Here is a 23,771-nt window from a genome sequence, read left to right as displayed (position 1 = left end):
TTCTACCAAGCCAAGGCCCACTTCAACAGATTTTTTCTAAGGTAAAATTGTGTATTTACTGTCATATTTAGATAGCTCTCACTTATGTAACATACCGAGACTGGAAACTAGGAATCATGGGTTTGCTATGCAGGTTAAATTAGGGAAAAGAGACTTGATGGGATGAACCATTGGCCCAGAGGAAAGATAAATAGGGAGTGGAGAATGTTGAAACTACTCCAGGCACATTGGAACCACTGAAACCCACAGATCATGTGAAATTGAACTTGAGAATCAATCATAAAAGGACAAAAAATGCATACATGGCAGACAATTTGAATAAGCCTATATTATTTGGACACTCTCAGCTTCCCTTCATTCAGGGAAGAAAGATCTTCACAAAATCCCCAACCAAAGGAGCCATGATCAGCTCAGTCTTTCTGAGCCCCACCTTCATGAGTATTCTGTCTTTCTTTACTTTGATAAACTTCTTTTCCATCTGGAACTCACTTGTCTGGGCTTATCATTCCTGGACTGACCCTGGGCAAGAACCCAATGAACTCAAAACTGGTATCATAATTTTGGTGTGTTGGCCCAGAAACCAAAGACATCTTAGGGTGAGTGGAAAAAATGGATAATTTCTTGTTTTTCTTTGTTTATCAGAAAGCCTGTTCCAAGTCTAATAAAATCTATTAAAAATATCCTGCACCTGTCAGCCAGTTAAATGCAAATAGCATAGCTGCTGGTCTTAAAGTCACTGGTGCAAGGCTTGCTGAAATGAGCCAGTTCATCCTCCACTGCCAAGATGGAGGAAATGGTTTGATATGGCTTCAATTTTCTTTCCAATCACCTCTGCAGAAGGGGATTTAAGACCAGTCAATGGATAGAGAAAGCCCTTCTCAGAAACTGAAGGCTTTCTTGTGAGACCCAAAGGATGAGAAAACAGCAACCTGGACTATCTATAAGCCAAAAGGTGACTAAGTCTTGGTACCTCAGGCTACTCCCAAGCACAGTGGTCTGATCTCTATTTTCCTTTGCTCTTCTATAGCCCATACCAAGGAGAGCACCTTCATCTGCAGGGCTTCTGGCCAATTTCACTGACACTGGGAACAGAGATGTTCCTTAATAGCCCAGGTAAGAGCCTGGGCTTTACCAGAAATGGTCTTTTGTTCATTCACTATGCAGCCTGCTGATTCCTCCTCTGTAGACTTTATCCCCAAGATTTCTACCCAGGTCATATGACCCGGTCATGGGGGAATTAGAGCTATACCCGGTTCTGCCCCTGATGCCAGATCATAAAGTAGACAGCCAGTAGAGGTCACCCTCATCTCCCAAAAAAGTAAAAATAAAAAAAGATCTGAGGCAAGTTGCCCATCTTTGTGTTCTGAGATGAAATAGGTAGCATATGTCTGCTTTTTAATTTAAGAGAAGAAATATCCCTGGCTAATTGCTTGCTTTCATTCCACTAGGGAATTGGGCCATAGACAATGATTAAATGAGTTTAAACACCTAAAAAAATAGAACTTGGAATCCTAGGAGTAGCTTCCCTAGCTCCAACACATAATTCTTAGAGATTTGTTATCAGATATCTTATGGGAAGCCCAGTAGGTCATGCATAAGAGAATATGTGGGATCAGGCTGGGTGATGTTGGATTAGCCCTAGGAGGAGCACAGAATGTGGAGGAACTCATCAGTTACACCAGTATAGAGTGGCTGAAACCCAGACAGTCTGTGTCCTTTCCTCCAGCCACAGAGAAGAGGGATAAAGGGCTGGGCCCTATGAGGTTGGCAGGTAGGACATGACACATCCTAGGCCACACAAGAAAGGGAAGGATCTGGGGATGCCCAAATATGTTCTTGTCATTATCTTGCAGATGGGGAATTGATCCTCCTTCTTATACACCACTTTGGAATGCATTTGAAACAATGGAAGTCAATTTGACCCACAATTCTTAAAAGAAAAGACTGACCCTCTTCTGGAGTGAGCAAGGCCAAGATATCAATTGGGAGGTGGAGAGAAGAGGCCTCAGAAAGGAAGTATTAATTAAAATACTATACTGAAATTGGATCTCTTTTGTAGACAGGAGGGCAAATGGACAAAAATTCCATACATGTAGATTTCTTTGCTCTGTGGGAACCTGAAAGGATTTCATGCTCATACTAAACAAGAACTTAAGTGCACCAGCCAGGAAAGTAGCCCTCAGAGCTGCCAGCAACTATGCAGATGAACTTTATGGTATGGGACTTAGTAGATGACCCAGTCATAGGAGAAGGAACTGGGAATGTGTATCCTCAACTGGGGGAGAAAAATGGCAGTGGGATGTCTCCTATCCCGCTAGAAGCCATGCAGTTCCCCCATATAGAAACAAATTGGAATCCCAGTTTGGAAGAGGGGAACAGAGAAATAAAAGCTTCTTCTGATGCATTGTTGAGGGGTTAAGGCAAAACTCAAAATGAACCTGTCATCTATTCCCAACTCTCTCAGATCTCACAGAGAGACAAGGAAACCCCAGGAGACTTTTTATAATTCCTGTGGGAGGCCTTAATCAAACATACCAACTTGAACCCTGACAGCTATGGTAGGCAGCTCATAATTAAGGACAAATTCATCACTTTGTCAGGTCCAGATATCAGGGAAAACTATAAAAATTTGCCCAAGGATGAGAAGACAATATAGACAATCTGTTTAAGATTACTACTAAAATCTTCTACAATAGGGAGAAGGAAGACATTAAAGTGAGAAAAGAAAAAGCCTGAAAAAAAGACTACTGCTCTAGTGTCAGCCCTACAAAAGGCTGGACCCAGTAAATTCCCTGTGAAAGTGATGGGAGGGCCAATCCTTATGCTTGCAATTTGAAAAAGAAGGACATTTTAAAAATGAGTGACCTCCAGATGTGGAGTCCCCCTAAGTCTTATCCTATCTGCCATGGATATCACTGGAAGGCAGACTATCCCAGAAGATGAAGGCCTGGAGCCAGATCATCTCTGATGAGACAGAGGAGCACAAGACCTGTCTATAAGTCTACATTGGATCAACATCTATCATGGGGAGTCTCACATTACTAATGAAATAAAAGTGACAATAGTCAATTTTTTTCCTAGATACAGGAACTACTTATTCTGGCCTCCTCAACCCTGGAATCCTCTCCAATATTTGAGTAACCATAAGGGGAATCTCTGGCCGGCTTCCCAGTAAATACTTCTCACAACCTCTTAGCTATGAATGGAATGCCATTTATTTACTCACACTTCCTGGTTATGCCCACAAGTCCCAACCCCCTGTAAGGAAGAGATATTTCAGCTCAAATGCAGATACTGGTACTTGGGGGACTAGAACAGCTTTTCTGTTTATCTTCAAACAAGACAGTAGTCAATCCCAAGGTGTGAGCATCCCATAATGATTGGAAAAGCCAAAAACATGGTCCCAGCTTGCATACACCTAAAAGATGACTCCAACTATCTCCACCAAATGCAATATTCCTTAAGACCTGAAGCAAGGAAAACACTGAAAGACATCTTTAAAAAACCTCAAGCAGCAAGGACTACTTGTGCCCTGCCAGAGTCCATGTAACACTCCCATTCATGGAGTACAAAAGCCAAACAGGGAATGGAGATTAGTCCAGACTGGTCATTGAGACTATAATTCCTATTCATCCAGATGTCCTTAACCCCTATACCTTGCTGTCCTAAATCACCAAGGAGTCAGAATGATTTATAGTCCTGTATCTAAAAGATGCCTTTTTGTATATCACTACATCCAGATTCTCAGTTTTTATTTGCTTTTGGAAACCCTTCCTACTTCCCCTAATGCCTAAAACAATGCTGTTCAACTAATTTTTAGAAACGTGCTATGCCAATGCCCTTGGCACACTCACAACCCTAAAGATAAAGGTGTCTCTCCCTTGTGTATAGATGAATGCAGGCCCTCAGAGTCTGGGCAACTGATGGTATGGAACTGGAAAGAGATCAAAGCTAACATACACATAATAGACCAACTTAAGGAATAAGCTAGAGTCCAAGGATAGCTGGCACCATAATCTGTTTTCATCTGTAATCAATATTCTCTTTGCCTTGATACATCCTTTATTGGGCTCCCTAATCATAATTATCCTACTTCTCATTTTTGGTCCTTCTTCATTAAATCTAATCATAAGAACTGCCTCCGCTTGCCTAGATTCAATGAAGCTACAAATGATGGTGGAAATGCAGCCTCTGATAAGTGCCTATATGGACATTTAGCCAGAATCCCTAGATTGGCCTTCTGCTGAAGGGTTCGCCTGACTTCCACATCTGAAGCCCCTGACCAACAGGAAGCAAACAGGTTGGTCTTCTCCCCTTTTCCCCTAATGGTAGTTAGGGTTACCCTTCAGTGGGGGATTGAGAATGGAAGGTAGGGGCAGGGTCATGCTAGGCAGATTGGATTAAGGAAAAGAGACTTGATGGATGTGCCATTAGCCTAGAGGCAAGATAAACAGGGAGTGGAGTATCTTGAAACTACTTCAGGCACCTTGAACCACAGCAGCCTACAGACTGTTCTTGATTGAACCCAGGACTAATCAGAAATGGACAAAAAAGCCCCTGGTATTGGGACATGATGGACTTCCCTTCATCTGGGATTGAAGAATCTTTTTAAAAAAACCCCAACCAAAGGAACCATAAGTGGCTCAGTTATTCTGAGTTCTGCCCATATGGTTATGCTGTCTGTCTTTAGTTAATAAACTTCCTTTTCTCCTGTCACTCATTTGTTGTCAGGGCACATCATTCCTCGACTGACCCTGGGCAAGAACACAATGAACTCAAAACTGGTAGCAATTTGTTATATTATTCTGTCATCTCATTAGGTTCCTTTTTCCCCCTTTAAATCTTTAATATTTTCTTGTTCAATTTTTCATAGCTGGTAAATTTAAGAATGTGTGTACAGGATTATAGGAGAAGTGACTGTAACATGGTTTAAGAAATTAAATCAGTATCATCTAGATTTCCCTAAAAAACTAAATAAGGATATTGAAAGTCATATTTATGATTTCATAAAAATGAAAAATTAGTAGGTATCATTAAAAATAGCTATAAAATGCATTAAGTCCTTGGGTTGTGCAGTTTTTTAGAAGTATTTTATAATGTGAGGGCCAGGAATTAGGTAGGATTCCTCTAGGAAAATTCCATATTGGATGTGAAGCTGGGCCATCCAGAGCTGCTCTAATTCCAAGGGAAAGATTCTCACTGTATACTTATTTCCTGATTTTTGTTTCATCTTTTCAATAAGTTGTGACACTGCTACAAGCAAAGCATTCTGTTTCTCTATATACTATGTTCTTTACTCTTAATATGGTGAGTGTTTGGACATAGTCTTATGCTCATTCCTCAATCTTGAGGAATTTGCTGGTTGGCCCACCTGTTGTTGGATTGGCATGTAAATTCCATCAATGGCACCTAAAGCACATAAGTTAAAAAAGGGCCACATTCCTGTGCCTGAAATAAATGCCATGGTCAGAGGCATTAGGTGTCCCTAATAGAAGAGCAGGTAACATTCACATGAACCTTGTTTCTAATGATTTCTCTTGGTTTTGCTTGTTTTCTTTTGGAAGGACTGCAAAAAATGATTCCATTTTGATCTTGACATTTTTCCCTCATCTGTGAATGAACCATTTCTCCAAAGAGACATGGCTGTTTAATCATTCTGTATTTGGGAACTTTGGGATTGGTAATACACTGTTCAGTCTGATTCTGTGTTGAAAGGAGAGGCAATAGATGACCAGGGTCAGTGTAAACCTATGCCCCCACACATACACTTTTTGCTAAATTTGAGGGAAAAAGAAGACTTAGAAAAAATGGCCTTTAGGCACATACCATAGAACTTGAGACTTTGAATTTAGGTTGTAGGAACTATTGCTTATTTACAAATTAAGGGCAAACATATATAAATTATCATATCAGGTGCTTGTATACAGTTCTATTGAAAAAACCTTTCCAAAGCATAACAGGTACTTATTAAGTCCTTTTGTTAAAAAGTACTTACTCCTTACTTGGGCCCATAAATTAACTGAAAGCAGGGGAAGACCTTTGTGTCTCTCTCTCCATTTTGTATTTCTTTTTCTCTGAACAATTCAACTTTCAGCCATCTTGGAATTCAGGAAGGACAGGACTGAGGGACGACATGTTTATAGGAGCTGAAATTTCCAAGGAAAGGATCAGCAGAGATTCAAAGAACAGACAGCTTCCCCCTACCCCAAACTATGGACAATTACTATAATGATGAGGCTATACCAAGAGCAGAAGTAATCACCTGGGGGAATCAGATTGCTACCATAAAGTGTTGACAGGGTTTACACTTCTCTGTAACCTCTCTGAGAAAAAGAACTGAGGTAATGGTCAAGCAGACCACAGTGTGACTGGGACTGTGTAACTATGCATATCTCTCATCACTCCTACAATTCTTTCTCTGTTTAAACCTAAAACTCCTTCAAGTCTGTTCACCATAGATAGGCTGAGTATTTACTTTGCCTCTTCTTGTGGCATGCCTATGCCACAAAACAAACCTCATTTCTCTAACCATAACTCATCTCTTTATTTGGTATTCTGGGGTGAGTAGACAGTCCTGACATGTAGAATCCCAGGAGATGGGCTTGCTGTCTCAAAGTCTGCTTTGAAAAATACTTAGTCTTACACATAATCTTACATTAAAGCCTTAATTTAATTTTTTTAAATGAAGATAAGGAAAATAAGATTGCCCAATTCTAGCTTACAGAGACATGACTCATGTAATCTAAAATCACAACAACAATATAGTGTTTGGCAACTCAGCAACCCAATTTTAGGTATTTTTATAGCATGTAAGACAACAGTCATAGTAAACCTAAAATTTTGACTGTTGTTCTTTTTAAAATTTTATAAAACTTGTATCAGTAAAACAAATTATGTATTATAAAATAAAAGCAGTGAATTTAACCGAAGTATAAATTAAACTTCATTTTAAAGACCTTAAAACTGACAGATGCTTAAATAAACTTTAATTTCCTTAAAATTTAATTTTCTTATGCAATTAAAATCCTAACGGCAGAAACATATAAGAAATTAACTTGTTATTCTAAAAAATTTTGTTCTTAAAAGTTAGTTCTTCAGTAAATTTTGCTAAATGTAGGACAGTAGTTTAAGTAATGCTAGTTATTTTAAATAGTAAGAACTAGAAAGCCTTACAAATACCCTTTCAGTTACAGCCAACTTAATTATATATAAATCTTCTCACATAAGATTTATATTTTATAAGCCCTCTATATTGATATAGAACTTTTGTAACTCATTTACATGTTTAATTATAATAAAAACATAATCCTTAAATTGTTATGAAATGAATGTCATCCTAGAAATCAGACAATGCATATGGTACCGACACTTTCAAAAATCATCTTTTATTTTTCTTTCTTTCTATTGTTTTTGCTTTGGTATAAGGTTATTATAAGGAAAAGAAAGGCCAAATAAAGTTTTCTTGAGTTTAAAAATTTTGATAATATGTCATACAAACACTTCATTATATATTCTTTGATATTCAGTGAATATCCAAACTTAGTGTATATACACATTTCTAGATTTCTAAGTATTTATTGATCAATTACTATTCATATACAGTCATCTATACTTCCAAAAAATTGTGGATGCCATTTGTAGATACAAGCATTGCATATTCATTGAAACCATAAATGGATTTGGGATTGCAGAAAGCCTGAGGACTTTGTTTCCAAATCTTTTTTAGCCAATGTTATTTGACAACATAGAGATTTTTTTGTCATAGAATGAACTGTGTGTATTTGTACACAAACATCTGAACAACATTAAAATTAAGAACAAAATTGTTAATGACATTACACCCTGATTCATCTGTCAGAGATTGACATTTTATATTAGATTCAATATCTATGATATAGATAGATAAATTGTATTATACTACATATATCCTAAAAACATTTCCAATTTTATATACAACATAATAATTGAGCCCATTGATCCAATGAACACAGAGAATCTAAATCTAATAACACTTTGTACAAATAACACTGATTCTATCTTGATAACTTTATAAGTATTTATATTTATGTCTATACACATAGAAAATTCAATATTAAAATATTTACCCTCATAATAATGTTTACAAAAACATGCATTACAATGGAAATCAGAAGCAAAAAAAAAGTACAGCCAAATTCATGAATTAATGTTGAGTAGCAACTTTATCCCACAGCCTTCATAAGCTATTTTATCATCCATGAAATAAACATATATCAGTACAACCTTACATGCAGTAAAGCCTAAAAGCCATACATAAACTGTCTCTATACATTGGCCCAGTCTCCCAATTTTAAATCACATTCTAGCAATTTAATTATCCCTCACATGCAAAATATAAGCCATCTCTCTTCTTGGTAAAGTTTAGTAACAGAGTCCTCTCATCTGTTATATAGAGAGCAATAGAAGGGTCCACCTGTTCTTGAATGTTACTACGCATAAAGGGCGGCCTCTTCCATAGCTTCAACATGAAAAGAAAATGTGTCATTTGATCTTAACATAAAGAACTTTGCTAAAATATACATCCATGATTGTCCTCCACAAAACAATCTTAAAAGAATTTTATATTTAACCATTGGATGCATAAAATATCCCTAGAAAAGAACTCCACAGCACTAATTCAATAATAATAACATTGTTAATGTACCAATTCAATTTCTATAATTTTGTATTAAAATATTGTTACACATTTTAGTAAACCTATGACTAGTTATCTCCATATATCAAAAAAAAATCACAATTCATTTGTATTTGAATACTTCTTCTACTGGATTCTTTAATGTACTTAAAATTGTGCCTTTCTGATTAACATATAAAACATTTCCCCTGCTCCTTTACTTTCTGTTACTCTTAACTGCTCAAAAAATGAATGTAGAATTGAATCCTTTTGAAAAATTTTTTTCAGAAGATGGCTTTTATCAATCATTGTTTTAAAAATATTTTAACCTAAGCTAAATAGTTACTGTGTTACGGAAATCACATAAAAAGTATGTTAATATATGTTAATACAGCTTATTCCCTCCAGATTATTGGTCTATATTAGATGAAAATGTACTTTTAAGTTTTATTTCCTAATACTTATTGTTCCTCTAAAATCATTTTTTAAAAAATTATTACAAGGTCAGATTTTTTCTTAATGACTCAAAAGATTTTCTTATATGCTAACAATCTATGAAACACATTTAATAGACCCAAATATATTATCTTCTCATAGAAATTGAACTCATAAGACAAAGCAGTATGGTAATATAAGTATACCAACTCTATAAACACACAGTTAAATCCAAATTATATGTATGAGAAATTAAAGTAATCTGAAGCCATTTGATTATATTGATAAATATTATTATTTCCAAAACATGTAAGTCCTGAATCAAATCTCATTTAGCAATAAAAATATTTTTATTGATTTCTTTCTTTTAATCCTAAAGTGTCAGAGCCAATTCCTTTGGTTCTGCATTACATCAGGAATGGCTGAATGGCAATGTGGCTGAATGGCAATGCTCTGGGTAATTTTAAAAAACAGGTCATTTTAGTGGCAAAGGAAAAATAATGGAGAAAAGAAGCCCATTTACCCAATGAATCTTCCCACTGATCAAACAAATAAAAACCAGAGAAAACAAAACTTTAAAAAAGTAAATTCACCAAAACAAACAATAAAACCCATGTGGTCAAAATGAGAAAAAGTGATAGATAACTCTAGGGAACTCCAAGACAGAATTAGCACTTTCCATTATCGTGAAGCCATAACAGAGATTTCCAAATACATCTGTTTTATTTATCCTCTTAAAAATGGAGCCAAAAACACAAAGCACAAAGAACCCAAATTTTCTTGTCAAACAAATGGTCCTGAGAAGAGCCCCAGATTTTTCCCACAAACAAGCAATAAAAGACAGAAACAAGGCCAAATGTCCTTGTCCAAAAAATGGTTCATGAGACAGAATGAAAGAAGAATGAAGCCTAATGTGCACAACTGCCAAGAGCTTGCTGGAGAAACAAACTTGGGCCTTGTAGATTGCAAAGGTTCATTTTTTTTCCATTTAGATGGCAAGGGCCACTGACATTGGCTAAAGGGAAAACAAGGAAGTTTTTAGAACCAGCAATCCGAGACAGAATTCTGGGAGCTTTCTATCCAAAAGATGTCACCAGGTATTGTCCCTTTGAGAATGCCAAGTTGTTACTGAATTCCCCTCTAACCCCAACAAAAAGACTGACTCTAGGTTTTCTAAGTTAATGCTTACCCACATTGAGAAAATAACATAATATTCAGAATAATAGAAAAATGAATGTATTTAATTTTGACCAAAACTGGGAAGACAAAACTTCTCTATCTCTGCTGTGTCCATAGCAGTGTAACGACTTATGGAAAACATGAAACAACAGAGGGGAAATAGGCACATGGAGACAGTCTTTCTCCAGACACCAAACAGGGCTCCTTTGGGTGGCTGGCCCATTTTCATACAGAGCATGGAATTTTTCTAGAGTAATCCTAATTCTCAGGATGCCCATTACAGAGAATATTTTGGTAAAAAGTTGATTTATACACTTTATTTAAAAACATATACAATAGAATAAAATTATATTTTATCAATTTTTTCTTATTTTTAAGTTAAATTTACAAGGAATTAAATTTAAAATGTATTAATAAAATACAAAGTTTTAAAATATTTTGTTTACCTAAAATTCTTTTTAAATTTTTTTTATTATGCTGGGTGGGAGTACATTATGGCATTTACAAAAGTTCTTACAATATATTAAATATATCATACTTGAATTCTCCACTTTCATCATTTTCTTTTATCTCTCCCTCCTGCCACTCCTGGAATAGTTCCAAAAAGTATATTTTTTCCACTTACATACATGTGTACAGAATATTTGCATGGTATTCATCCTCCCACATTCTTTTACCATCTCCTCCCCCTCCCAATGGCATCAACCCCCTTAAGCAGGACCTGTTCTTCCCTCCCTTTCTCTGACTTTGCAGAAGAAAGAAAAAACATGACACTTGGTTGTTTAAGATAGCTAAACAGGGAGTTTCCTTGTGGACTTCCATGAATTTATGTATTATAGCCCAATTTGGTTCATCTCCTCTATTTCTCTTCTTTCTGTCTTAGTCCCTTTCTTATGGTTGTCTCTATCAGTTTAAAAAGTCTATATTCATTCTTGTATAGAAAGTACATTAACCATATTACCATTCTTTACTTCCTTCTTTTACGCTCCCCTTCTCAAATGTGACCATCTCGTTATGTGATCTGTTTTTCATAATATTGCTGCATTTGTATTAGGTCTATATTCCATACATGAGAGAAAACATGTGGCTTTTGTCCTTGTGAATGTGGCTAACTTCACTTAAGATGATGTTCTCCAGTTCCATCCATTTACCTGCAAATGACAAAATTTCATTCTTTGTGGCGGAATAAAATTCCATTTTATATAAGCACCACATTTTCTTAATCCTTTCATCTGTACTGGGGAATCTTAGCTGTTTCCGTACCTTAGTTATTGTGAATAATGCTTCAATAAACATGGGTGTGCAGGTGCCTTTGTTATAACATGACTTACATCCCTTTGGGTATATCCCTAGGAGTAGACTTTCTGGATCGCATAGGAGTTCTGTTTTTAGTTTTTTGAAGAGCCTCCATACTGTTTTTCATAGTGGTTTACATTCTTACCAGTAGTATGTGAGGTTCCTTATTCTCCACATCCTTGCCAACATTTGTTGTTGTTTGTGTTCTTGATGGTAACCATTCTAACAGTAGTGAGGTGGAATCTTAACATGGTTTTGATTTGCATTTCCTTTATGACTAGGGATGTTGAGCATTTCTTCATGTATTTTTTAACCATTTTGATTTCTTCCTTTGAGAAAACTCTGTTCAGTTCATTTGCCCATTTCTTCATTGGGTCACTGAATTTTTGGGAGTTTAATTTTTTGAGCTCCCTGTATATTCTGGTTATCAAACCCTTGTCAGATGTATAGATGGCAAAGATTTTCTTGGAGTCTGTAGCAAACTCTTCAATTTAGAGACATTTCTTTTGTTGTACAGAAGCTTTTTAATTTCATGTAGTCCCATTTGTTTATTCTTTCTCTTAGTTACTGAGTCACTTACATTCCATGAGAAGTCATTGCATATGCCTATTAATTCCAGGTTATTCCCTGCTCTTACTTGTACTAGCTTTAAAGTTTCAGAACTTATATTCAGGTCCTTAATTGACTTTAAGTTGATTCTTATACAGGATGACAGTCACGGATCTAGTGTCAGATTTCTGCAGGCAGATATCCAGTTTTCCCACCAACATTTGTTGAAGAAGCTGTCTTTTCCCCATCGTATGTTTGGAAACATTTGTCAAAACTCAGGTGGGATTCATATCTGGGTCATCTTTTCTATTCCACTGGTCTTCAGATCTGTTTTTGGGCCCGTCCCATGCTGTTTTTGTTGCTATGGCTCTGTAGTGTATTTTGAAGTTGGGTATTGTGATACCTCTGATGTTGCTCTTTTTGCTCAGTATTGCCTTAGCTATTTATGGTCTTTTGTGCTTCCCAATGAACTTTAGGGATAGCTTTTTCAATCTCTCCCACGAATGTTGTTGGAATTTTGATAGAAATTGCATTGACCATGTAGATTTCTTTTGATAATATAGCCATCTTCACTATGTTGTTTTTGTCAGTCTGAGAGCATGGGAGATCTTTCCACCTTCTCTAGTCTTTTTCAATTTCTTTTTTCAATACTTTGTAGTATTCTTTGTAGACATCTTTCACAGCCTTTGTTAAGTTTATTCCTAGGTATTTAATTTTTTGAGGCTATTGCAATGGAATGATTTTTCCATGTTCTTTCTCAATCTGTTCATTTTTGGTGCATTGAAAAGCTATTGATATTTGTAGGTTTATTTTGGATCCTGTAACTTTGCTGAAGCTATACATGGGGTCTTGGAGGTTTTTGGTAGAGTTTTTGGAATCTTTCATGTATAAGATCATATTGTCTGCAAATATGTATACTTTGACTACTTTCTTTCCAATTTGTATTACTTTTGTTTCTTCTTGTTTTATTGCTCTGGCTAGGAACTCCAAGATTATTTTAAATAGGAGTAGAGAGAGTGGACACCCTTGTCTAGTTTCTTACTTTAGAGAAATAGTTTCCATTATTCCCAATTTAGCATGATGTTGGCTCTAGGCTTGCCATATATAGCTTTATTATGTTGAGGTACATTCCTTTTATTTCTAGTTTCATCAGAGCTTTTATCATGAAAGGATGTTGAAATCTATCTAAGGCTTTTTCTGCATCTATTGAGGTGATCAAGTGGTTTTTGTCTTTGATTCTGTTAATATGCTACATTACATTAATGATTTGTATATGTTGAACTATCCTTGCAACCCTGGAATGAACCAGACTTATCATGGTGTATGGTCTTTTTGATATGCTGTTGAATTTGGTTGATCAATATTTTAAGTAAGGATTTTTCTTCATTAAAGATATTGAACTATAATTCTTTTTCTATTATATCCTTGTCCAGTTTTTAGGTGAGCATAATATTGGTTTCATAGGATGAGTTTGGCAATGTCCCTTCCCTTTCTATTTCATGGGCAAGTCTGAGGAGTGTTGATGTTACTTTTTTGAAGATCTAGTAGAATTCAGTAGGGAATCCATAAGATTCTGGACTTTTCATTTTTGGGAGACTCTGTTGCTGCTTTGATACCATTGCATGCTATAGATCTGTTTAGGTGACTAATATCCTCTCTGTTCAGTTTTGGATGGTAATATGTATTTAGAATTTGTTCATTTTTTTCTAGATTTTCCAAATTATTTGAATATAGGTTTTCAAAGTAGTCCTTAATGATTCCCTGGATTTCCTTGGTGTTTGGTGTTTTCTATACTTTTTTTATTTCTAATTTTATTAATTTGGCTCATTTCCCTCTTTATTTTAGTTAGATTTGCTAGGTTTTTGTTGAACTTATTTATCTTTTCAAAGAACCAATTTTTGTTTCGTTGATCCTTTGAATAGTTTTTCTGATCTCTATTTAGTTGATGTCAGCTCTTATTTTTATTATTTTGCTCCTGCTAGTTTTGGACTTAGCTCATTCTTGTTTTCCTAGGAGTTTGAGATACAGCATTCAGTCATTTATTTGAGATCTTTCTGTTTTTAATATATGCACTCATGGCTAGAAACTTTCCTCTTTTGATGCCTTTGCTGTGTCCCATAGGTTCTGGTAGGTGTGCTTTCATTCTTATTAAGTTCCAGGAATTTTTGGATTTCTTTCCTTATTTCCTCAGTGAGTCACTTATCATGAAGCAACATGCTGTTCAGTCTCCAGTTGTTTGAGTATTTTCTGCTGTTTCTTTTGCTGTTGAATTCTAGTTTTATAATGTTGTGGTCAAACAGTATGCAAATGGTTATTTCAACTTTCTTATATTTGTTAATAGTTGCTTTATGACCTAAAATATGGTCAGTTTGGAGAATGTTCCATGGGCTGCTGAGAGGAATGAATATTGTGCTATTGCAGGATGGAATATTCTATAGACATTTGTCAGGTCCATTAGATCTATGGCATCATTCAATTCTAGAGTTTCTTTGTTGATTTTTTATCTCAACGCTCCCTCTTGGTGATAGAGGAATATTAAGTCTGCCACCAGCACTGCTTTGGGGACGTCTATCTGTGTTTTGAAGTCCACTGGTATCTGTTTAACGAAGTCAGGTTCATCAACTTTAGCAGTATATAAGTTAATAATTGTTGCTTCCTCTTAACGTATTGCTCCTTTTTTTAGTATGAAGTGACCTACTTTGTCTCTTCTGAAATGTGTGTTTGAAGTACACTGTATCTGGTATAAGTATTTCTACTCCTGCCTGTTTTATGGGGATTAGTTTGATAAATCTTCTTCCACACTTTCACTCTAATGCAATGTTTGTTTCTAACTATAATGTGGCTTTCTGTAAACAGATTGCCTGGTCTTCCTTTTTAATCTGGCTTGCCAATCCATGTCTTTTAAAGGGCAAATTGAGGAAATTAACATTCACTGTTAATATCACAAGGTATGTGGTGATTCCTGTCATTTAGTTTAGTTTTGTTTAGTTTTTTTAAGGGTTTGTGTCTATAAATAATTCTATGCTACTCTCTAATTACTTCTCTGTTCTTCTCTTGAGGTTTAATAATTCCCACACTTTCGTGGCTATGTTCATTTTCATCTTCTGTATGTAGGATTCCTTTCAGTATCCTCTGTAGTGATGGTTTAGTGGTCATATATTATTATAGTTTCTGTTTACCATGGAAAATTTTTTTTCCTTCTTCAATTTTGAATGATAGCTTTGCTGGATAGAATATCCTAGGGCTAATTTTTTTTCTTTCCATGCTCAAAATACCTCATTCTTTCCCCTCTTGCTTTTAAGATTTTTGATGAGAAATCTGCTATCATTTTGATGAGTTTACTTTTATATGTTATTTGGCTTTTCTTTTTTACAGTCTTCAATATTCTTTCTTTGTTATCTTTACTAACTCTTTGACTGTACTATGTCATGGAATATTGTAAATTGGTCATGTCTGTTTGCCATCATTGATGCTTCTTTACCTGAATGGTTATCTCTTTGCTGAGATACAGAAAATTTTCTGTTATTATTTTGTTGAAGGTATTACATATACTTTTGGCTTGGATCTCTTCTTCAATGCCTTGAGTCACATGTTTGGTCTTTTGATGGAGTTGAAAGTTCTTGCATATTCATTTTAAGCTCGTGAGTCTTTTGTCTAAGAATTCTTCTGTTTTTTCATTTGCATCTATTTTGTCTTTGAGGCCTGAGAGTCTGTCTTCCACTTGTTCCAGTCTGCTGCAGTGTCTTTCAACTGTATTTTTTAGTTGATTTATGGGAATTTTTATTTCCAGGATTTCTGCTTGATACTTTGTTCTGAGACTTTCTGTATTTTTATTATAATCCTATTTCATATCTTGTTTTGTCTTATTTATTTCATACATCTCTTTTTTTATAGTCTCCTTTGTTTCATTTGGGAATTTGTTGAAATTCTCTCTGCATTCATTTAGTTGTATCTTTGTCCTCTTGATTTTTTTTAATTTCTGTTCTTTTGATATTCATTGACTTGTTTTTGATGTTTACTTTAAGCTTCTTTTTAAGTCATTGAACATTCTAATCATCAGTCTTTTGAGGTTAGCAAATTGGATTTCATCCCATTCACTTTCTATCAAATCTTCTATTGTTATTAACTCTTTGATGAGTCTTGTCCCTCTGTCTTCTTTTTCTCCCCATTCTTCTATTTTGTGCCTTACTCATGTGATTTTGATTAGTTAGTTGGGATATTTAATCACCTGTTTTCTATACCTTCACTTAGTTTCTATGTTCTGACTAGCTTAAAACTTATTCTGAGAAGCTCCTATCAAATGCCAGCACCTGATTTAGAATCACAGGAAAGAGTCCAGAACTTTGAGTGAACTGATTTTTTGCTTTAGTATTTTCATTTTTATTATGATTTTTATCTTTATTTTTACTTCCTTTATTTTTTCTTTTATGTTTTACAATCTTTTGTTACTTATCTCCTTCTTCCATTCTGTCCAAATATTAATTTGCTTAGCCCCCTCTTACCCCACTTTCCTTTCTTTCCCTCATTTTTTTTCTCTTTTTCTATTTTTTCCTCCCTGCTTGTCCTTTCCTTCCTCTCCTCCCCATACCATTGCCACCTCTTCCCCTACCTGCTCCACACTCACCACACATTGAATAGTTTACTATACCAAGTTTATGCATTATCCCCATCCTTCTTATCCCCTTGTAATCCCTGACAAGAGCACCTTCTCCTCAATGACTGAACTACACCTTATACACATTAGGGTCCCATTACCCTATAGATCCCACACTCAGACTTATTCTCCCCTTCATTCCCTCCCCCCTCCCTACTTTCTTCTAGCCATTTTTAATTTCACAAGTATGTATGGCTATACAAGCAACCATCTTATCCCCAGTACCCACTGTTGATAGAAAATATCACCAAGAGTTTCTTATATATTATACAAATAACTGGTTATCATTGAATTTGTGAATTTGTTATTGCTAAGTTATATCTCCTGGTCAGGGTACAGAAAAATTACAACAACGTAGATAAGAATTAAGCTAGTCAGAGCATAGAAACTAAGTGAAGGTATAGAAAACAGATGATTAAATATCCCAACTAACTAATCAAAATCACTTGAGCAAGGCACAAAATAGAGAATGGGGAGAAAAAGAAGACAGAGGGACAAGACTCATCAAACAGGTAACAATAACATAATAGAAGATTTGATAGAAAGTGAATGGGATGAAGTCCCATTTGCCAACCTCAGAAAACTGATGATTAGAATGTTCAATGACTAAAAAGGAGCTTAAAGAAAACATCAAAAACAAGTCAATGAATATCAAAAGAACACAGATTTTAAAAAAACTCAAGAAGACAAAGACACAACTAAATGAATGCAGAGAGGATTTCAACAAATTCCCAAATGAAACAAAGGAGACTACAAAAAAAAAAAGTATATGAAATAAATTAGACAACACAAGATATGAAACAAGATTATAACAAAAATACAGAAAGTCTCAGAACAAAAAATCAAGCAGATTTCAGCTTTTTGTAGATCACTTTTTGGCTCAGTATGAAACCCTTTAAAGTGGTCAAATTCAAATGTGGTTTTTTTTTCACTAGACTGTAGCTGTGTCACTCTGACTCCACTCAGGCTAAATCAGCTCAGTGTTCCACTTCACCCCAACACAGGCTAGGTCAAGTCTGCATTCTACTCCACCCCACCAGGCAGAGGTGAATTGTTCCTTTCATTTATTTGGCCACCAGTTTTGTCCAGTGGGTTCAACTGTCTACCAGATGCACTGAAACACATGGCTTCCTTGAGCACAAGTGACATGTTGCACAAACCTGGTGGGGCTGCAGATTTTCTCCAGTGGAATTAGGTCAGCTACAGCAAGTTGAAGTTAGGCAGGAGTCCATAGTTCTGTGTCTGTGTATTATGATGGGTCCAGAATGTCTCAGGTGCTTGCTTAACTCATTCTGCAGTTCTCTGCATTGTGTCTTTGCTTTTCCAAATCAAGACAAAGGAAGCAAACAAGAAAAAAAAAAAATGGAAAAACAGCTTTCCAGTGGGTGATCTTGCTATGCCAGTCCCAGCCCATGCTAGGACTTCCCTGGGTGTTAAGTGCAAAAAAAAGCTATTATAAGAGTTAGTCATTGAAAATTATGTGCACCCTATGTGTTGGCAAACAAATCAGGATTACCTGATTCTTTCTACCATGTATCTGGAGTATTTTTTTCTGAAAGCATGTAGCTTAGGGTTTCCTGGTCTCTCAGCTACCTGCCATCTTGAGACCTCTTACCTAAAATTCTTTATCAAGTAAGTACATATTCTGGCATAAATGCATTTGTAAATTTGTTGCAGCAGTTTTAGGCCCTCATATTTCTTACATGTGGTCTGACTATTTGCTCCATTGTAAAGAAACAAGTAATGGTGGAGATGAAAGAAAGGTGATTTCAGTAAGACGGCATGGGTATGAAGAGGGGGTGGGGAGCAATGGGAGGGCATGTATTTCAACCCGTCATCCTCTTGGAGATGTTTGCTTTGGTTTTTAAGAAGAGAAAGAATTGAGGGGGCAGGAAGAGAGTGGTATATATAATTATTAGACAGTCCTAGTCACAGATGTGTTTGGTAGTAGTCACATGTGGTCTGGTTACTCATGGTCTCAAGATAGGTCAGGTGGAACGATTGCTGCCTGGCTGGTTGTCTATCCTGCAGAGATTCTGCTGCTTCTTTGCTTGGAGGCAGTTTGCACTATAAAGATGTTATCAAATCAGTCTTGTTCTTTGTGGAACCCAAGGTGATTACAGGAGAGTGAGAGAGACTCAAAGTGAAGAGAGTTACAAAATGGAGGTGGGGACTCCAAACTTTTATCCTGCTTTTGGTTAATTCATTGCGCCCAAGTAAGGGATAAGTACTTTTCAGTAAAATTAGCTTTAAGTATATGGTCCAAGGCCACTTGGCTCACAAATGTCATTGCCTTCTTTGGATTAGTGGGTATGGTGTATGTTTAATTCGGGTTCAATATTTCTTTCTCAGATACCAAAAGTTAAAATACAAATTATACTAAAATCAATGGCTTAAAATACCATAATGTGTTAATTCTCATTTCATTTGAGTATCTGTTGAATGATTCTTCTGCTCTTTTGCCTGTGTTTATCAGAGAACCAGCCATGTTGCTAGACTCATCTGCTTATTGAGCTGCTGGGAGTTGGTCTTCTTACTTGTGAACAATCATGGCCCAGTCAGCTAGCTAGTTTTCTTGCATCATATTCTCAGTGTAGCATTCCAAAGATCAGATACTGAAGCCACTACTCATTATAAATCCTAGGCCCAAAATTTGAAAAATCAAGGCAGAATTCTTATCCACATTCAATAAGAGGTTAAGCTTATTCCACATCCTGATGGGACAGTAGCAAAGTTATACAATAAGAGGTCATGAGAGGATTCTGTTTTGTTTTTGTTTCTGCAGTATTGAGGTTTGAATTCAAAGGGTTTACCTTGATCCACCCTATCAGCACTTCTTGTGATTTTTTTTTTTTTGAGATAGGACCTCACTAACTATTTACCCTGAGTTGGCTTCAAACTGTGATCCTTCTGATCTCTGCTTTCTGAGTAGCTAGGATTACACTTGTGAGCCACCAGGACTCAGCTTCATAAGAGGATTCTGTCAAGCATTTTTTGGAATAATCTATCAGAGAATGTATTTCAAAATGTGTGGCAAGAGAAAATCAAGTGGATGCTTTTAAAGCAGAACCAGAGGTAAAATAACTATATTTAAAAAGAGTTTGGTGAGGAAGGAATTTCCACATACTCCTTGAATACATCTCCTTAGCTTTACATTGATCAAACTAATCTGAGTAACTAAGCTAGTTAGCAAGCCATGTTTGCTTTGTAACAAACTTGCTACCAATGAGTATAAAAATTGCTAAATTGAGGTAATATCAAGGTATACTCCTAGATTTGGAGGAGGTATTAGAGAGAGAACAGAAAAACAGAGCACCAAATGAACAAAACCTCACAGGACATCATTTAATTCTAAGATAATTTCAAACATCTTCATACTTATGTAATTTTGGTCCAAGAATAAATCAGTAATTTAGTCAATTAATCCAAATGATAGACAAAGTCAATCTTAACAAAAAGAAAGCTGAAGTAGATAGAGAAGATAAGTTCATAACAAAAACCTAAGGTCAACTCATCCAGACACATAATAATTCTAATCATTTATGATTCAAATTAAGTGAAACCAAAACTGATAGAAATGCAAAAATAAATAAACACCCAATTACAGTTGGAAATTTCAATATCCCTCTACCAATAATAGAAAATGTAGAGTAAACTTTTGAGATTTGAAGTAATTATTATTCTGATGTGGGTATCAATCTACCTGTGCATGATTATGTATGAAAAATGGAGAAAAAAGATAGTGCCAATATCAAAGGATCAAAACTAGAACTAGATCCATTCTGTTTGATGAGACTGAATTCCTCTGAAAATACAGTGAATTGTAGCTATTAAACTTTATATCACAAGGCTCTGATGTAGGTTTGCAAATACATGCATAGTTTCTCTTTACTGATACATGATTTTATATCTGTATTACTATATATTTATATATCACAAAAGTTATATACATAACATACTTAATAAGTGTTTACTTTGAAATTATTTTGACTTGTTTTTCCTTTCTTTTATGAACCAATGTACCACAGTATTCAATAAACAGGCAAGTTGGTCTTTCATATAATTTTGTCATCACCATTAATGCCTCAAAAACTGTTAATCTTTTCTGTAATAATTTTGAACTTAACTTCTTTTAGATTTCTAATCCTTCCTTATTTATGTTGATTATAAAGTGCTTACCAATTTTAGTTCTTGCATAGCTAATGTTGAAAGGTTTAGTGTGCTTTCTGTAGTCCACTGCCAGTCTCAACACAGCCAGATGAGATGTATGTTAGATATTTGATCACTTGTAAATTCATGGGTGCTTACTAGGAACTGATCCAGAATAAATTTTTCTCAATCATGATGGTACAATATAGAGGAAAAATCATGTGTTTTGATGAAAGATGACCTTAAATATAAACAATAAGCAAATTCTCTTTTCCAATAAATAATCCAGCCATCTTCTCTGCATATAAAATGTGTATGAATTTTTCTTGGTTTAATGGACAGTTATTTTATTTCTCTGAAACAGAATTCCTTTTGCTTTCAAATGATACTTTGTGATACTGAGTGTACTCTATACTTTACTCTTTAGGAATTGCAAGAGTGACCAATCCTATTCTCCAGAACCAGTGTTTTTGATACTGGATTGGAAAATAATTTAGAGTTTTCATCACTTATAGAAACATTTAATGGAGTGCCTACAAGTGTTTTAAGGTATTCAGGGTGCAGGGATACAAGAAGACGCATAAGGTGACTCAATTCATAAAAATTACTCTTAACATTACACATATGCTTTTTATTATCATTTGCTTGCTCCCAACCATTGCCATAAATTAAGATACATGAACTAATGCTTTGGGACTTCTGATGAAAATTTGGAAGAATAGGGAGACCTCAGACATTTCCTTCATTATTTGTATGACAGCATGTAAGCTAGTGTTCTAGTGTCATATGGTAAGAAGGTCTCTTAATGAAGCCAATTAAACAAGAGTTAACTGGCTGTTACTTTTCCTGAAGGTTATAATTTGGCTTTCTGTTATGTGAGACACTGACTCCATTTTTAAACAACACTAATTTGAATTGAATGTCTCTTATTTGCAATTGACATATATGGTAAGCATATAATGAGAGCAAAAGCATTTAGTGGAGGTCATCTCAGTGTGTTGTGGCACCAAGTTACAACTATGAAATGCACTGATCTAGAGCCTTTATATACAAATGATTGGCACACAGCCCTTCCTGTGCACAGTGCTAGAGGCACATGCTAATATTTCTTTGCCATTGCATTTTCTATGCTTCTTTCCCTGAGCAAATCTTTTCAACTTTCTTAGTTAATCTTTATTTAGGTATATAAATTCCTTCATGAGGAATTTAGAGCTACTAAAATTTGTTTTTTAATATGGACTTGCACTTCACACTGTAGTCCACATTCCACATATTACTCAGTTTAGCACTCATGAAATTAATCTCACATATTTGTTTTCAGATTCTGTATACCCTTACCAGTGATGAAATTTCCTATAGTCCTTATAACTTCCTCTAATTTTATTGAGGTATAGTTGACAAAAAAGTTGTGCATATTTAAAGTATACAATATGGTGTATGTTTAATATGTTATTAGCATATGTTAATTGTGCATGGGGAGTTCATTGTCCATTTCCATATGTGCTTATAATGTACCTTGATTACTTCCTCCCTCCATCAGTCTCCCCATTTCCCTCCCCCTTCTTAAAACAATTCCAATGGGTTTTATATAATGTGATATTTTGATGTACATGGACATTGTGAAATCATAAGACAGCTAAAGCAGACATGGCAGCCTACACCTGTAATCCCTGCTACTTAGAAGGCAGAGGCAGGAAGATCACAAGTTTAAGACTTGTCCAGGCAAAGGTAACAATGAGATCCTTTATCAAAAATCAAAATAAAGATAAATGGGCTGATATATAACTCAAGTGGCAGAGTGCTGGCCTAGGATGTGCAAGTCTCAGCATTGAGGACACCAACAAAAAACAGCTAAGCTAGCATAATGAGCCCACCTAGCTTCTTTCTTGATTCAGATGCATTAGTTGTAAAGAAATCAAGCATCAATTCATATTTAGAAATAACAACACACAACAAGAGAGAAATCCCTAATTATGTTTTCATATTAAATTTGAAAATTGGAAAAAATAGTAAAAGTTTTATCTTAGGAGATATGTTTTATCTCTTTTTATATGTTTTGCTATAAAAATAAGACAAGGAATGAATCCTTCTCCATTTCATATTTATATCTAAGCATAGTGCACTACCAATAAATTTTTTACTGGTTCATTGAAATACTTTACCTCAAAAGGCATATTGTACTGTATATATTTCCAATTAGATAGGTAGACCTTTGTGTTAGTAATACTGAGACTTATGTGTACACGTATTTTCCTTTATAAAGTGGACATATCCCTTGTCTGAGAGAAAAAAATTATACGGGGAAGAATTAAAGCAATTTTATTATACAGGATGCAGAATTTAATTGTATTACAAATAGATATAATTTATTTGAATATCAATTTTTCATTATTGACTTTAATTAAAAAGTGAAAATTAAAATAGTAAATGCTATTAGGAGAGAAAAATGAGATAAAATTATTAAAATTTATTTTCCTGTATTAATTCATAGGCTTCCAAAACATAGTGTACTCTAGTTGCCTATTTTGTTAAACAGTAATACAACCAGAAGGATTGGCATTAATGTGATCTTTCTCTTGAATGTAAAAAGTAATTACTGGTAGGATATATGTATATAATCCAAATCTATATTTATAAATTTTTAAATATTCTTTGAGCAAATTTCTTTTTTAAAAAACTGCAGTTATGCACATTCAAAGGATGCATCTTCATTCTGTTTCGCCTAAGCAAGAAAGAGCTATTGGCTGTTATTTATTTTGTACCATTTTATTATGTTATTTCATGTTTCCCTTACTTTTATTTCTCATATCTTGATATCATACACTTCCCCCATATATATTGCTTTTTCTCTCTTTT

This window comes from Castor canadensis, chromosome 6 (genome assembly GCF_047511655.1).
Source record: "Castor canadensis chromosome 6, mCasCan1.hap1v2, whole genome shotgun sequence".
Taxonomy (NCBI): domain Eukaryota; kingdom Metazoa; phylum Chordata; class Mammalia; order Rodentia; family Castoridae; genus Castor; species Castor canadensis.
This window is presented reverse-complemented; position numbering follows the sequence as displayed.